This window comes from Erpetoichthys calabaricus, chromosome 4 (genome assembly GCF_900747795.2).
Source record: "Erpetoichthys calabaricus chromosome 4, fErpCal1.3, whole genome shotgun sequence".
Lineage (NCBI taxonomy): Eukaryota > Metazoa > Chordata > Cladistia > Polypteriformes > Polypteridae > Erpetoichthys > Erpetoichthys calabaricus.
In genome coordinates this window covers 121,340,088-121,356,888 of record NC_041397.2, presented here as the reverse complement: position 1 = coordinate 121,356,888, position 16,801 = coordinate 121,340,088, and the positions used below count along the sequence as shown (strand labels likewise).

Genomic DNA, 16,801 nt, shown 5'->3' with positions numbered 1-16,801 from the left:
TTTCAACTGTACACTCATCTGCTGTAATATAATAGAAAAATGATGTTTTATATGACTTAAATGTACAGAAAATTTGATTTATATCAGAAAGAAGTTAAAGGTTTTTCATATGCTAGGCCGGTAAATATCACTTTTACAGTAATAAGTGCACATGCTCAGTCGTTGCAAGCCATTTTCTCCTTTCTGACTTTTCCTGTACTAGTCCCATTCCTGATCTCTCTGCTTCTCTGTTTACCGCTCTCTTGATTTGTGGGGAATGGGTTTTGAATATAACAGCTGAATGGAGCAGTTACTAAATAATTCAATTTGGTGTACTGAATTATAATGTGTATTTTTATTGATAGTTCAAAATCAATAAAAATAAGAAGGGGGAAACAAAGGGAACAAAAAAATAAGCTTTGCCCAAAAGATGTACTATCCCTACAACTGAGATGTAAAGTAACAAGCAAATGGTTAATAATTCAAAGAAATGTAATGTAATATGACCTTTAGTTTTGATAGCCGCTACAGAATTTAAGCCCTGTGAGCAATGGAAGGCATCTGTATCGAAATGCGACTCCCTGAGCAGTGGCTGCTTTTCACACATATCAAGAAGGGCAAAACGTGCAACTTGGAGATTAGATAGCAAACTATACACAACAAAAAGTATAAATAAATAAATCCAAGTTCTTATGCTGATCATTCCATTTAATGGAACCTGGTGGTGCAGGGAGGTCATTCCTGGTTGTAATGGGAGAAATTCTGGTGTCACCACTTCATCGGCAGACAAACTCAAACCCACTTCAAAGCATGTTTTTAAAGTACGGGATGAAAGTGGAGACCCTTTTCTTTTAGCTCAAGTATGTGTGAAAGTGGCAGTGCTTTTCCATTTCCCTAGCAATGCAGGGTGAGCCACTATCATGACAAATATATTTAGTGTGTTATTTAATAGTTGAGATCTATGGAAACACAAGATAACCAGTGTTACATAAGAGTTGTATTATGAACTCCATTAATCCACCCATTCATTTTGTGAAATTGCTCATTCCTATTTTAGTGGTCTTGAAGTGCCAGAGCCTGTTCTAGCAGCATTGAGAAGAAGGCAGTGTAAAGGGTGCAAGATCAGGACTGTAAATGCAGCTCAAAGGGGCTGCCACAAGATAGGGTCATGACAATAAAAGAAATAATGGGCTCTTTAACGGCCTTATGGGATATCATAAGGTAGTATATATTATTTATGAGGAATAACTACTCCAGGGGAACCACTGTTAAAAGAATGGTAAAGAGAAATGAATAATAATGTAATTTAAGTCCCCCTGTTCACTAGACAGCAATAAGTTGCCCCTCTACAGTATTTATAGAAGCCTGCTGTGTACTGGGAAGGGAAGACTGTCTGGGAAAGCCTGCCTCTACAAGCGAAAGCAACTGGTGTAACCATCACACACATTTGTCCATAACTAAAAGAAGTCCTTAAGTTTTCTTTATGTGTTCAAGTGACAGTTGTTAAAATGGAAGACTGAATCAGTTACCATAAAACAAGTGAGCATGATGGATTGTGAAAATGTTGCTATATTTTTATAGGTAATTTTTGCCATGTGTGTGCATTCATAGGTGCAGTGTATGGTGATGGGGGAATATTGATAATGCAAACCCCCCCACCCTCCTATCTTAGAGTATTACTAGAGAAAAGTAAGAGTGGTAGAATGAGATGAAAATTTTATACAGGTTGCATTTCAGTTTTTATATTGCTTCGGGCTACCTAAGGCTACATTCAGACTACAGTTAAAAGTGACTCGATTCTGATTTTTTCGCTCATATCTGATTTTCATGTATATGACTGTTTAAATTAATTTTGCAAGTGATTCAGTTCCAAAATGACTATGTACTGATAACTATTCTGTATTTGTGGAGTAGCAAGCAAGGGTTTTTAAGGAAATCAAAATGAGAAGAGTGGCGCTCCAGTATCAAAACATCCATCCATTTACCAACCCGCTGAATCCGAACACAGGGGTCTGCTGGAGCCAATTCCAGCCAACACAGGGCACAAGGCAGGAACCAATCCCGGGCAGGGTGCCAACCCACCGCAGGACACACACAAACACACCCACACACCAAGCACACACTAGGGCCAATTTAGAATCACCAATCCACCTAACCTGCATGTCTTTGGACTGTGGGAGGAAACCCACGCAGACACAGGGAGAACATGCAAACTCCATGCAGGGAGGACCCGGGAAGCGAACCCGGGTCTCCTAATTGCGAGGCAGCAGCGCTACTACTGCGCCACCGTGCCACCCAGTATCAAAACAAGTATCAAAAATCTTAGTGGAAAATTCAACAACAAGTTGAGACCAAAAAGAAGTTTAGAAAAAGCAGTGTGTCAGTATCTGCAGTGGGCTGGCGCCCTGCCTGGGATTTCTTCCTGCCTTGTGCCCTGTGCTGGCTGAGATTGGCTCCAGCGGACCCTCGTGACCTTGTGTTAGGATATAACAGGTTGTAAAATAACTGACTGACTGACAGTTTGTCAGTATGTCAGCAATTGATACCATTGACTGGCCCCCACGCTCGCCTGACCTAAATCCAATAGAGTACGTCTGAAACATTATGTTTTGGTCCATCCAATGCCACCAGGTTGCACCTCAGACTGTCCAGGAGCTCAGTGATGCCCTGGTGCAGATCTGGGAGGAGATCCCCCAGGACACCATCCGTCGTCTCATTAGGAGTATGCACTGACATTGTCAGGTATGCATACAGGCACGTGGGAGCCATACAAACTACTGAGTGTGATATTGAGTTGCCGTAATGAAATTTCGGCAAAATGGACTAGCTTGCCTCATCATTTTTTCTCTTTGATTTTCGTGGGTGTCTTTGAATTCAGCCCTCTGTAGGTTGATAATTTTCATTTCCATCAAACGATGTGGCATCCTTTCATTCCTAACACATTTCCCAGTCCATATCAGTATATCTGTAGTACTAGGGTGTTGTACCGTGTTAGCCATTATGAATGCAGAGAAAAACCAAGCAAAATGACACCTTTTATTGGCTAACTAAAAAGATTACAATATGCAAGCTTTCGAGGCAACTCAGGCCCCTTCTTCAGGCAAGATGTAATCAATTGCCTGAAGAAGAGGCCTGAGTTGCCTCGAAAGCTTGCATATTGTAATCTTTTTAGTTAGCCAATAAAAGGTGTCATTTTGCTTGGTTTTTCTCTACATATCAGTATACATATTCAGCATGATTTTTTTCCCATTGAGATCTAATGTGTTTTCAAAGTGTTCCTTTAATTTTTTTGAGGATTAGCACAATGATACAACAAGGAGACTGGGGTTCACACAGAGGCAAAATCTGCATGGAGCTTGCATGTTTTCCATGCGGGTTTCTTCTGAATACTCCAGTTTCATCACACAGTCCAAAGACATTCAGGTTAGGTGGATTGGCAGAGCCGAATTGGCCCGAGTGTTAGTGCGTGTATATGTGTGTGTGTGTATGTGTGTGTGGTTTGACTCTGTGATGGACTGGTGCCCTTCCCAGGTGCTGTTCCTGCCTTTCACCAGATGATTGCTAGGATGGGCTTCGCTCTGGGTAAGCTGGTTAGCAAAATGGATGGATAAGTTATAATATAACTAGATGTGTAAGCCTGTGTTGTAAAAAGCCTGGGCTCTTAGAAACCATGGATTCTGGCACTTCAATCAATCAGTCGCATCAGTTGGGCATTAACGGCTAAGCGAGGTTCTCTTTCCTCGGCAGTCTCACTTTGGCGACAGAGTTGTTTTCTAGGAGTGTCATTCTGTAGCCTTGTACTTCCAGGCCGGACAGCGACACACACATTTCCATGCGTAGGCGTTTATATATAAGATGGGTCGGTGGATGCTGCAGTATTCTTACAGCTTCAGGGACACAAGTGCAATCCTTGACTTCTTCCTTGTCTTTGTTGAGTTTGCACATTCTCTCTGTGTCAGCACAGGTACACTGGCTTTACTCCTACATCACAAACGTGTGAAAGTCAGACTACAAGACAAGTCTGTATTAATGATAAGGCTGTGTGTGCACAAGTCTGAGTAGCAATGCACTTGAAAACCTCCTGCACTTGAAAACCTCAAACACTTCTGTATCACCTTGAAAGTAGAGCTGTTTGACAGAGGTACCACTGCTATCATAGTGCCAGAATGATTCAATGTAGAGCCCAGTGCTTAATCAATAAACAGTCAGGCAATCTTAAAAAAATAAACTCTTGGGTATAGAAAAAGACAACACTTTTCAGTGTAGAATCACACTATGTATAAATCAGTCTCAAAACTTCCTTAAAATTTATTGTCGGGTGCTTTGTACATTTCCTATAAGCTTGTACTACATTATTCTGGTGTCTGAAGTAGTGTCTGGGTTCTCTTATAAAGTGAAATAACTCCTGCCAAGCAGGGCAGACAGCCACATACAAAACAACTTTACTTAGCCCAGTGGGAAAATTTGTTCTGAGGAACATGTTTTAGATAGGACAAAGACTTGGGCAAGCCTTGTATATTAGACAGAGTAGATTTGAACATTCTGTTTGGAGAAACATGTTTTGTTTATTGTATACATAGATATATTATTTAAATATTGATACATATGTGTTTGGATCCACAAACGTAATTGTGGATAATCTGGCAAAACAGAAAATACAGAGTTTGACAGGTTTGAATGCTGCTCTTAGTTAGTTATGTGGAGACTGATGAAGTGAGCTAACATATTTGATTTCTGTGGCACAAGACCCTTTTGGCAAAGTGGACTTTCTGGCCAAAGTCAGAGGTGGTTGCAACCCCCTCTTAAACCCAAGGGTGTGCTGCTGCTGGGGCGATGATAAAGCTGAAGGAGCAACTGAAGAAAATGCAAACAGATGTGGAGAGGGGCTTGCCAGGTTTAATTAGATGATCCTTAACTAACAGTGCAATGTCCTCCCATAGAAACTTTATTTTAAAGATCCCAGAAAGATAGCAACTACAGTTCAACATGTTTATCTTTATGAAACTGAATTTAAAAGGGTTATTATGAATACTGTTAATTTTACACTGGAAAAAGACTGTAAAGGAAAATTATTACTGTAATGGAAAGATGTTTAATTTTTCTAAGAATATAAATATTTGTGCATATCTAGTCTACAGTTGTTTATTCTGGTCAATATTTTATTCTGTATATAGACTTTTTGAATGTTTTGACAGTTGAATAAAACAGTACTACATATCCAGTGATGAAAACAGATATCTTTCCTCTTGAGTTTTATAGCTACAAATAATGGAAGGGTGAAAAAAAATGTTTTGAGACACTTATATTCCAAATTATGAGTAACTGAGGGAAATCACATTAGGAAAAATAACAGATGATTTTTCAAGATCTTTGTGGCATGGAAAAATATTAAGTGGGCCAAAAGAATGCATTATAGTTTGGCAAATAACAACGATTCAAACACTCTCATAATACTAGGAGCAACTGGTGCTGTCAAATTGTGAGGATAGTTAACATACATAGAATTTAAAAGCCACACTTTCCACAACAGTAGAAGTCTGCTTTTCAAGTGGAAGAAGGGCAAACTGGCTGAGTCTTCTGTCTCTGTCAGTGGGTGGGCCTCTCTGGTAATGTCTTTAATTGGTTTGAGACTTAACAGGTAGAAAATTCTTTGTTAGTTGTTGTAAATATACTGTACTTCAGAGACACATGATATTCTATATGGCGTTCCACAAGGATCTGTCTTGGGTTCGCTGCTTTTTTCAATTTATATGCTTCCATTAGGTCAGATTATCTCAAGGCATAACGTGAGCTACCACAGCTACGCTGATGACACACAACTGTATTTATCAATAGCACCTGATGACTCCGACTCTCTTGTTTCACTGACACAATGTTTTCTCAAACTAAATAAGGAGAAAACAGAATTCTTAGTGATTGGCAAAAATGGATATAACAAGGATATTAGAAATAAACTTGATCCATTAGGCTTAAAAGTCAAGACAGAGGTAAAGAATTTAGAGGTGATCATTGACTCTGACCTCAGTTTTAAATCACATATTAATCTGATCACTAGGACAGCATTTTTTCACTTAAGAAATATAGCAAAGGTTAGATTCCTTATAACTTTGCAAGATGCTGAAAAATTAGTTCATGCTTTTGTTTTCAGTCGACTAGATTACTGTAATGCACTCCTTTTCAGGATCAATCGGTTGCAACCCGTGCAGAATGCAGCTGCCAGAATCTTAACTAGGAAAAGAAAATCTGAGCTCATCACCCCAGTTTTGATGTCACTACACTGGTTACCTGTGCTATTTAGAATTGACTTTGAAATACTGCTTATGGTTTACAAATCCTTAAATAATCTCGCTCCATCCTATATCTCGGAACGTCTTTCACCAAATCGTAACCTTAGATCTTCAAATGAGTGTCTGCTTATAATTCCAACAGGTAAACTTAAAAAAGAAATGGTGAGGCAGCCTTCTGCTGTTATGCACCTAAAATCTGAAACTGCTTATCGATAGAAATTCGTCAGGCTAATACAGTGGAGCACTTGTAAAAACTGCAAAAAACTCATTATTTTAACATGGCTTTCTCATAACTACATTTTAGTGTAACCCTGATATTCTGTGTATGCATTGAATTATCATTTTTATCAAGGCTCCGCCAATCCATACTAACCCCTACTTTCTCTGCTGTTCTTTTTCCAGTTTTCTGTGGTGGTGATCTACACCACCACCACCTGATCAAAGCACCATGCAGTCCTTACATTGATGGATTGAAGGCCAGATACATATTACCATCGTTGTCTGATTCTTCAATGTTAAGCCTGAAGACCATGAGGACTGATTGAGATCATTTATGTTTGGTAGAATGCCCAGTGGGGGCTGTGCGGTCTTGTGGCCTTGGAACCCCTGCAGATTTAGTTTTTTTCTCCAGCCCTCTGGAGTTTTCTTTTTCTGTCCTCCTGACTATCGGGCCTTACTTTATTCTTTGTTACTTAGTATTGCCTAGTCTTATTTTAATATTTTTCTTTCTTTATATTATAAAGCACTATAAGCTACATCATTTGTATGAAAATGAGCTATAGAAATAAAATGCTGTTGTTGTTGATCCTCTCCCTCTGTTTCTTAACTATGACCATTGTTTCATGCCCCGACTCTTGCTTATTAGATTATTTGACTTGTGCTTACAGCCTTGGCCTGTTTACCCCAAAATTATTCTCTCCCCATTTTTCAATTCCTTAAAGCAACAGCAATTCCTTGCAGTACATTACAGAAACATAGACCATTAAAAATGTGCAATCCTGAGATGGGAGATTAAAAGCATTAAAAATAAGATGTTGCCACGGAAGAACCAAAAACGTTACTGACATAAGTAAAAAATGCATTGAAACAAAAAGTAAATGTGATCATCAGATTTGTGGATGTCAAAAAACTCAAAAACGATGCTTTTTTATTTTTAAATTATTTTAAAGCCCCAAGAACCATTTCGAAAAATTAGAAAGAAGACTTGAATCCTGATGCATTCTTGATGCCTGCACTATTTTCTACTGTTTCTTGAACATGCATATCATCATATTTACAATGTTTTTCTGCTGTCATTTTGTGTTTTGTTTTTTGAATGCTCGCCATCATTTTGTGACTGTCTGCATGAAATCAACCCTTCTGCTTACAGGTAGCTACACTTTTTGCCAAGTCATCATTACTGAGTTAGCATTACGTGCCTATAAAAGATGGCGACATGCTGATTGTGACACCCATGTGTCTAAAAAGCAAAACTAATTCTGTGGATGTGGTTAGTTCTTTTCTCAAGATTTCACATGGATGATTATTAACTAGTTTGAGTGGATTTGATATTTTGGTTTCAGCCTTAACTCATTTCAGATTAGGTTAATTCTCCCATCTCTACCTTCTTTTTGACTGATGTAGTGGCAGTACAGTTTTTAAATATAAATAAATCCCTTCTACCCTCTCATTCATGGCAGTACATTCTCCATGAATATTCTCCGTGAGTCACTATATATTGTCGTACATGGCTGAGGGTCAGACCCGGCCGGGACACCTGGAGGAACCGAGAGGTGGCATATTTGTCCTCCGGGCCACGAGGGGGCAACCGCCCTGGAGCAGAAGTGGGCCACGGAAGGGGAGCAGGGAGGCTCAAGTCTGTGGAGGCCTGTATCCACCGCCAGGGGGCGCCCCGAGCCTCATGGAGCCCGGGGCTTATTTACTTCCGCCACGCCAATGGACGTTGATCCTTCCAGGGTCACCCGGAGTGCTTCCGGGTGCTCTCCTGATGCTTCCGCCACATCAGGACGTGACATCAGGTAGAGCACCTGGAGCTCATCCCGGTGAGGATAAGAGGGGCCGCCTCCCTCCAATCAGGGAGCTGGAGTCGGGAGCAGGACGAAGCTCCTGGAGAGAGAGGACAGGTGGCCCAGGAACGAGGAGAGAGAAGGCCCAGGAGAAGGGTGACTGGGGCTAGAGGCACTGTGAGTTGTGCGGGACTGTGCTGTGTTGAAGGAAAGTAGAAAATAAAGCATATTTTGTATAAAGATGTGGTCCTCGACTGGTGGTGTCCTGGCAAATATCACAATATTTATTGATTTGTATGTTTAATTTACTATAGGTAAGTTTAAAAAAAACACTCATCCATCAAAATACTTAGCAATGCAATTTCAAATATTGCTATACTTAAGTGTGATCCAAAGGACTAGTTGGGCCATTCAGGACCAGTGTTGGGGAACATTACTTTTTTGTTTTTTTTTTAAATTTTATTGAATTTATTAAAATCAAATAATATTCCATACAAGCAAAAACTAGGTTTGAAACTAATCAACCCCAATACCTGAGAAAGAGTGGTAGGTTAAAAGAAAAAAACTTTAATAGTCGGATAAATAAATAAATAAATATAGAATTAAAAAAAGGGAAGAGAAATACGCTTCCTCAATTTAAGTGCTTATTCCAGAATGTTATTAATTAGATCCTGTCACGTTTTGAAGTTTTGTACAGATCCTCTAAGTGAGAATTTGACTTTTTCCAATTTTAGATAATATATAACATCAGTTATCCACTGACTTAAAAGAGGTGAGTTAGCAATCTCCCAGCAAGATAAGTCTACTGTGCTAATAGTGAAGTAAAGGCAATTACAGTTTGTTTGTCCTTCTACACTTTAAGCCCATTTGGAAGTTAAAATTAACGTAGTTAATTTACTCATTACATACACAAAAATTAACTAAATATGTTATATAGTTACTGATTATGAAATATTATACATTGCAAAAAGTTCATTACTTTATCAGTACATTTTCTTCTTTTGTGTCAAACAGTTCTCATTTCACTGGCCACCATTTGTTATTAAATCATATGCCCGTATACGAACCTTAATGAAACTGACCTGAAACACAGTCACGCATGATAATTTTCTTGTGGTTTATAAATACACTTAGTTTTTCATATGCTGTGAAGTAAATAACATTCACCTCATACATGAGCCTCAGAAGATTTGCTGTATGAACACTGACCACTGCGCCACCTGATCACACTGTTTCAATGTATCTATGGCAAATAGCAGACTAGAAATGAAACAGACACTTTCTCAATAGATTTCAGTGACTGGATTGCATGCAGCATACTCTTTTCTGCTTGGTTGTGCAATTGAGACCTGCAAAGGACTGCTTCTTGCCTTATACTGAGAGGTGTTGCAATAATATGGGCTTCCTGTGATCCTCAACTGAGTAGATTCAATTTACCCCTGTGTTCAGTTCTTTTCACATGATTGCACACTGTGCACATGTTTAATCTCTTCCTTGATGTCACCAGATAGCTGGAGCGCATGCTCAGATGATGTTATTAACCCCAACCGGCAAAATCTTTGAAAAAAAACACTTTTTTTTAGTAGCTTCTGTAGTAATATAGTAACATATACCGTATCTGTTTTTTCTATGTAATGCAGGAATCATTAATTCAATAAAATAACTATTACCGGTACATTATGTTACTTATTACTTTAAATAGTAATTTATCTATTGCACATTACTTTTATTGAGTTACCCCAACAATGCTCAGGATGGCTGTGGTGGGCTGGCGCCCTGCCCAGAGTTTGTTTCCTGCCTTGCGCCCTGTGTTGTCTGGGATTGGCTCCAGCAGACCCCCGTGACCCTGTAGTTAGAATATAGCGGGTTGGATGATGGATGGATGGATGCTCAGGATGGAAATACTCTGTTGCTTGTGCTTTACTAGGTACTTTAAGCAGTGATGCATACATCACGTGCTGCACTTGTATGTTAACCCCCTTGTAAATATGCATACATCTGCCTTGCACTGGGGAACTTGCTAGGAGGGAATCTTTCATATGGACTTGTTATTGTGTCAAAATACAGTACAACATATAATTACTAGGTGCTGTAACAAAGTAAATAGCATTCTCCTTAAGTAAGCCCAACACAAAACAAATGCAACATACCTGATAATTCTGATTATGGAGGAAACATTTGTACTTCAAACCATCATAACAGCTGACGTATCAACAAATTGGATGTTTAAAAGACTAATACATTTTGGTTTAAATATAGAACTTTTGCTCACAGTGGTAGAACATGTTTATCACCTGCTAATCTGCATTTTAAAATGAACGTTAATTGTCTCTGAATTCTTTATCATTGCTCAGTCTGTCTAACTAGCCACTTCTAACTGTCTACGCCTTGCTATTTAGAGCTTGTGACTGACACCATAATGCATTTAACGTAGTGAGTCACTGCACTTAATATCTCCCAGGCAGCATGTGAGGCACATTTTGCTCAAAGAATAAACCAATCTATAACACTCTGAGTGTTTTTGCACCAAGCAAGATAAAGTAAATGTCATAATTTCATTTCCATCTCAAGGTTTTCAGCAGTAAACCTAGAATTAGTATTCAACTGCAAACATAAGAAAAACAGGACTGTTGGGAATCTCAGAACAGGAAGTTCAGATGTGATTTTAAGGTAAAAAATGATGTTAAGTTTCGAATATGAAAACAATAAATAAAACAATCTGGGTAATAACTAATTTATTCATTGGTTAAAATATAAGTGCTGTTACCTTACAGTGATCACTAGAGTATACAGTAACACAGATGTTTGTCGTGCATAAATTTAATTTAAGTGGCTGAGCAGGGGTTAAACCAAATTTGCTGTATGTGTGAGGCAGCAGCTCAAACATGTATTACCTCATTTCATCCGCCTATTTTTTAAGTATATCTAGTTCCTTTCTTTTTCGTTCACATCAGTTTGAAAACATAACTTAGTACAATTCACTGCCACATTGGTCTTGATTATATACTGTATATTACCTTGCACTAGTACACATTACTAAAAATGAAAATAAGGTAAATGGAATAAAAACGAAAAATGAATGCGAAAAGAATTGAATACATTTTCGAGATGTTCTTTTATTTGATACAGTCGAAATACAATAATTTCCTAAAAATGTAACCCAATTTCCCATTTCAATAACTGGATTCCATAGTTTTGTCCCCAACAGATTATGACATGTGGGTGGTTCAGTGGCAGGCGCTTCGACCTCGCAGATGTAGTACCTTAGGTTTAAATCCTGTGCTTGGTCACTACCAGTGGGGAGTTTGCACAATCTCCCTTTGTCTGCATTGGGTGTGCGGGGCCTAGGGCTGACCAACCCCACAGGGCTGATAAATGCTTTTACTGGTATGTGTGGACTGTATAAACTTGTGCGCGAATTTAATAAAAATAATGTTAACATTCACCGGATTTTTTCATTACAGTATTCAGCTAAATCTTTGCAAGATAACACGAGGACTTTATCAAAATATAACTGGAGAATATAACTTGACATATCTGCTCGAACGGGACACACGGACCTCAAAAGCAGGGCCCCCTTAGGCGCGGGGCCTGGGGCAGCTGCCCCCAAATGCCACTCTTGATTAGGATTCCCATTTTCCTCCCACATTTCCAAAAATCCCAAGTTGGCCCTATAATGGACAGACCATTGATGTTTCCTGCCTTGTTCCCAGTGCTGATGGAATAGGCTTATTATATCACCTGAATGAATTTTGGCATGGTTTATTTTGGAAATTTACTTGGAGTAATTATCAATTCCCCTAACTATTAAATTAAAGTTAAACAATAACACTACAATTCTAGAAAATATTTTAAATTTAGTTTAAGAAAAACACACACAATAGTTCACATGTGAAATCATTCTTTATTTCTCTGTACCCTATAATTTAAACAGTGTTCAAGCCACAAAGGAGTACATGGCTCATAAACAGCTGTTTTTTGTTCAGTCTGGTTGCACGCAGAACCTGCATAATGAAATGAATTACAGATGAAGCAATAGAATTTACTCGTTAGACTTAAAAATCTGAGGTGGGACATGTCCTTATGAGGATGGTTGCACCAACAGGCAGTAAACTGTTTTAAAACAATGAGATGAATTATCTTCTCGATCACATGCTGAGAACAAGTTTTTCCCAGCTGGAAATTTTATGATAAAATCAGGTACAGTATGACACTTTTCTTATCACTAATCTTTTTTGCTATGTGATGATAACACCATATTTTCATTTTTTCAAACTACAGATAATACTGTTTTTCAATGTAGTAAACAGCTTGTGTTTTTATCCTTCCAATGAATTTCAGTCTTTTTTTAATATGAGATTTTGTACTATCTACAATGCCTTTTATATACAGTTATTTTTAGACATCTGTTTTTATCACAGCAAGTCCAGGTGTCACCTTTCAGTTTTTTATTTATTAATCATATTCCGTGCAATTTTAATTAAAAGCCAAATACACTATTATGAGAAATACTTTCTAATATTAGTGCCTTACAGCTATGCCTCTAACTCTAAGTACTGCTGCTGTAAAATCAAGCAAATTAATTTAAGCCCAAATTGTGCTAAAGAAATATGAGTGCATATTAACCTTTATAAGTGTAATTAGTTTATTCTTATTAAGATAAATGTTTGCTATAAATGCTGAAAGCTCCAAAATAAATGGCTTTGTCATACTTTACTTTATCTTTTGCCTTCAAACCTGATTAATCCACTTCATGGGTGACCAAAGCCTACTCCAGCAACACTGGGCAGGAATCACCTCAGATTAATGCACTTGCCCCAGTTGCCCATCTGGAGAGGTTGGAATAGGACAGGACTAATACCAGGCAGGGCTGTGCAACAGCAAGGAAAATTTGCCATGGTACTGGTTATGTTAGTATGGAAACAAGGGCCCTGCTGGGGGTGGTAAGCCTTGAAAGGTCAATTGGAAGAGATGAGAGAGGTGTGATCTGGGTGGAAATAAACAAAGTTTTCCAGGATGTTAGGTGATGCAGGCATTACCAGGGATGCATGAACCTTCTCATATTATATATAAACTTCTATATAAATTATGTAGGATAAAGCAACGGAAGGCACTCAGGAAGACAGAATGTGTTTTGGTCAAACAGGACAAAAATGAGACATTCCAGAGTCAGGAATTCAGAGTCAGGTCTAGAAGGAATGGCAGGAAGCTAGTTCCCTTCATTTGAAGATACATTGGTCCCTAAACTGAAGGAATGGGACATGTGTTGCTGAAAGAGTAGGTAATCTGACTCTTCATCATCCGCCTGACATTAATTAAAACCATCCTGTTATAGGCCCAATCTATCCGAGATTGGATTAAAAGAACCTGATTATGAATTCATTTTATTTTGGTGCTTTTCTGGTTGTTTAGCCTCTCAGTTTGGTTTCTAGATTTTGATTTTGTAAATAGCATTAGGGGCTGATGACAGACATTGTCTTTTTGGTAATGACTTTCGCACAAACTTTTAACCCAGTCCTTACCATAAAATGTTTTCTTTGTCTCTTTCAAGACTCTTTTTCTTTCTGCTTAACTGGCCTTCTCTCTCTCACACTTTTTCACAGAAATTTGGTACACCAATTGACACACCAACTTCATGAATAAACACAGCAAAAGTGAAAATAACTCTTACAGTATTTACTTCTTACCTAAGTAAACACCTGGCTAAATATAAATACTATTTATATATATATATATATATATATATATATATATATATATATATATATATATATATATATATATATATATATATATATATATATATAGATATATATATAGATATATATATATATATTTAAAGTAATTACACTGTAGAAATCCAGTCAGACTGAAGTATGGTCAGTTACTTTAGCCAAAGCATTGTAAGGTTGATTACATGGTACAATCACCATCCCTATAACTTATTTTTTACCATCATCATCTGTTTTAGGGGCTTAGGCACATATAAGATTTGGAACACTAAACATTTTATATATGGCCTCATTTTGTCTTCTGCTCTCTTAATTTAAAAAAATAAAGGATAGACTTACTCTCATGTAGAAAGAAAACTTTTGTTTGATTAAGAATTATAGGTTCTTGATTAAAGCACTCTCTTGATTACAATTTATGTCTTACCCCTTCATGAAATTTTACCCTATCATTGACCCCCACTAGTCTGAAGGTTTCAATTTGTGGTTTACCAGTTCAAACTCTACCACTTGGAAAAATAAACCAATGTTTTGCTCCTTGTTATGAGAATCATTCTTATTGGCCACACTAACAGGAAATGTAGAATTGAATGTTATATCCTTGGTTAATGACATACCTACTATTAGCTCAAAATTATTGATTCCTAATTTTATAAAACCATAATAAAAAAGGAAATACCATCATACCCACATACATTCAAAAAAATAGATGTACTTTATATTTTAGTGATTTGAGAGGAATATGTTCCTCAAGTGGCTGAGGACTGTCAGAAAGGGTAGGGATACCTGGAGAAGATGGCCATAAAAGCAGTTCAAGAGATCATAGGTGGAAGTGCAGACAGAACACTTAGAGAAGCACTTCAAATGCTATAGTCCATCAGCCTCAGTGTATGGCTGCCGATGAGCCTTGGATTTGGACCCTGGTCTTGGGTTGACTCTTGAAGCCAGGGTAAGTGTGGCAGATGGATTGCCTTTGAACCTGGTTGAGCAGATTGAACCAAGGCTGATGATGGTATAAGTGCAAGCACATGGACTAAGTACCCAGGAGTGTGGGGTGCCACAGAAGTCCTGAGTGGCATTGAGGAGAGGCCGATTAAGATGGTAGCAGGTCCTGCCACTGAAGAACCCAACAGTTCTTCTAAGAGTCAGCTACCACCAGCTTTGCACAGAGTTTTCACTTTATACCTCAATCTCTTGCACCTCTTGGTCATTACAGTATTGTAAAATGCCATCATTGTGCCAATCATAGTCAGTACCCTTTAGGCCTCTAGCCTACATCCAGTCAACTTCCAGTCTGTGTTGTTCCAAAGTGTCTGATATTTAATTTTTTCACTGGTGAATATGCTTTTTTTGACCACTGTAAACATTAAACTGTTGATCAGTAAGTTAGTATCTGTTTAATTGATATTCTTTTAGCTTAAAGCTTTTCTCAATTCTGCCAAATACAGATGAATCTTTAGGATTTCCTTATTCTCCACCTGAAATAAACACAATAATTCAAGTTAATTTTCAATAACAATGTCCTAGACAGAAGCTGGTAACTGATTGACCAATTGGGCTTATTTATATAACAAGTGTTATGGCCATGTATTCTTAATACTGTGCATACTGCATGCATTTATACAATTGTCAATACATTATTCCTTCCAGTTTCTATGTATTGTTATTTAGTAAAGTTATAGCAATGAAAAAGACATTATTGCTAGTTATAGTCCACTTAAAAACATCTAATATCTAAAGATTTGGACTTGGAAAGTGCAAGGTTAGAATATCAAATTTAGCTTTTCTTTCCTGACGTTTTCTATACAGTTCCTGTAATTCTTTTTTTCAAACAGATGTCTTTAGTAGTTGCACTATCATGTCAGTCTACTAATGATTTTTAAAATGAAACCAACACCCTTCAAAGTCAGTTAGAAACTACAGAATAACTCAATTAACATACTGGCAGTGTTCATGCATACTGTAATAAATGGCCATTGGTAGACCTTTACATAAGCGATCATACACTACCTGGCCAAAAAAAAAGTCGCCACCAAAAAAAAAAGGTCACACACTAATATTTCGTTGGACCGCATTTAGCTTTGATTACGGCACGCATTCGCTGTGGCATTGTTTCGATAAGCTTCTGCAATGTCACAAGATTTAGTTCCATCCAGTGTTGCATTAATTTAATTTTGTACAGTAGGCACTAGGCATGATGGGTGCATCACTTCATCTGCCTCTCTTCTTACCCTGATGCGCCCATCACTCTGGAACAGGGTAAATCTGGACTCATCAGACCACATGACCTTCTTCCATTGCTCCAGAGTCCAATCTTTATGCTCCCTAGCAAAGTGAAGCCTTTTTTTCCCAGTTTGCCTCACTGATTAGTGGTTTTCGTACGGCTACACAGCTGTTCAGTCCCAATCCCTTGAGTTCCCTTTGCATTGTGCGTGTGGAAATGCTCTTACTTTCACTATTAAACATAGACCTGAGTTCTACTGTTGTTTTTCTTCGATTTGATTTCACCAAATGTTTAAGTGATCGCCGATCATGATCATTCAGGATTTTTTTCCGGCCACATTTCTTCCTCGAAGACGATGGGTCCCCACTATCCTTCCAGTTTTTAATAATGCGTTGGACAGTTCTTAACCCAATTTTAGTAGCTTTCTGCAATCTCCTTAGATGTTTTCTCTGCTTGATGCATGCCAATGATTTGACCCTTCTCAAACAGACTAACATCTTTTCCACGACCACGAGATATGTCTTTTGACTTGGTTGTTTAAGAAATGAGAAGCAACTCATTGCACCAGTTGGGGTT

At 38.0% G+C, this 16,801-nt stretch overlaps 1 protein-coding gene and 1 long non-coding RNA gene across 2 annotated transcripts in view; both read right to left on the bottom strand.

Moving 5' to 3' along the window:
• dpt (dermatopontin) overlaps positions 1 to 16,801 on the bottom strand; it is a 146,075-nt gene that overhangs the window by 62,629 nt on the left and 66,645 nt on the right. The gene's annotated exons all lie outside the window — the stretch shown is intronic.
• On the bottom strand, positions 14,108 to 15,988 carry LOC127527421 (uncharacterized). The gene is made up of 2 exons (XR_007934738.1): positions 15,893 to 15,988; positions 14,108 to 15,112 (listed from the first exon to the last, which is right to left on the bottom strand). It is a non-coding gene; the product is annotated as an uncharacterized LOC127527421 (long non-coding RNA).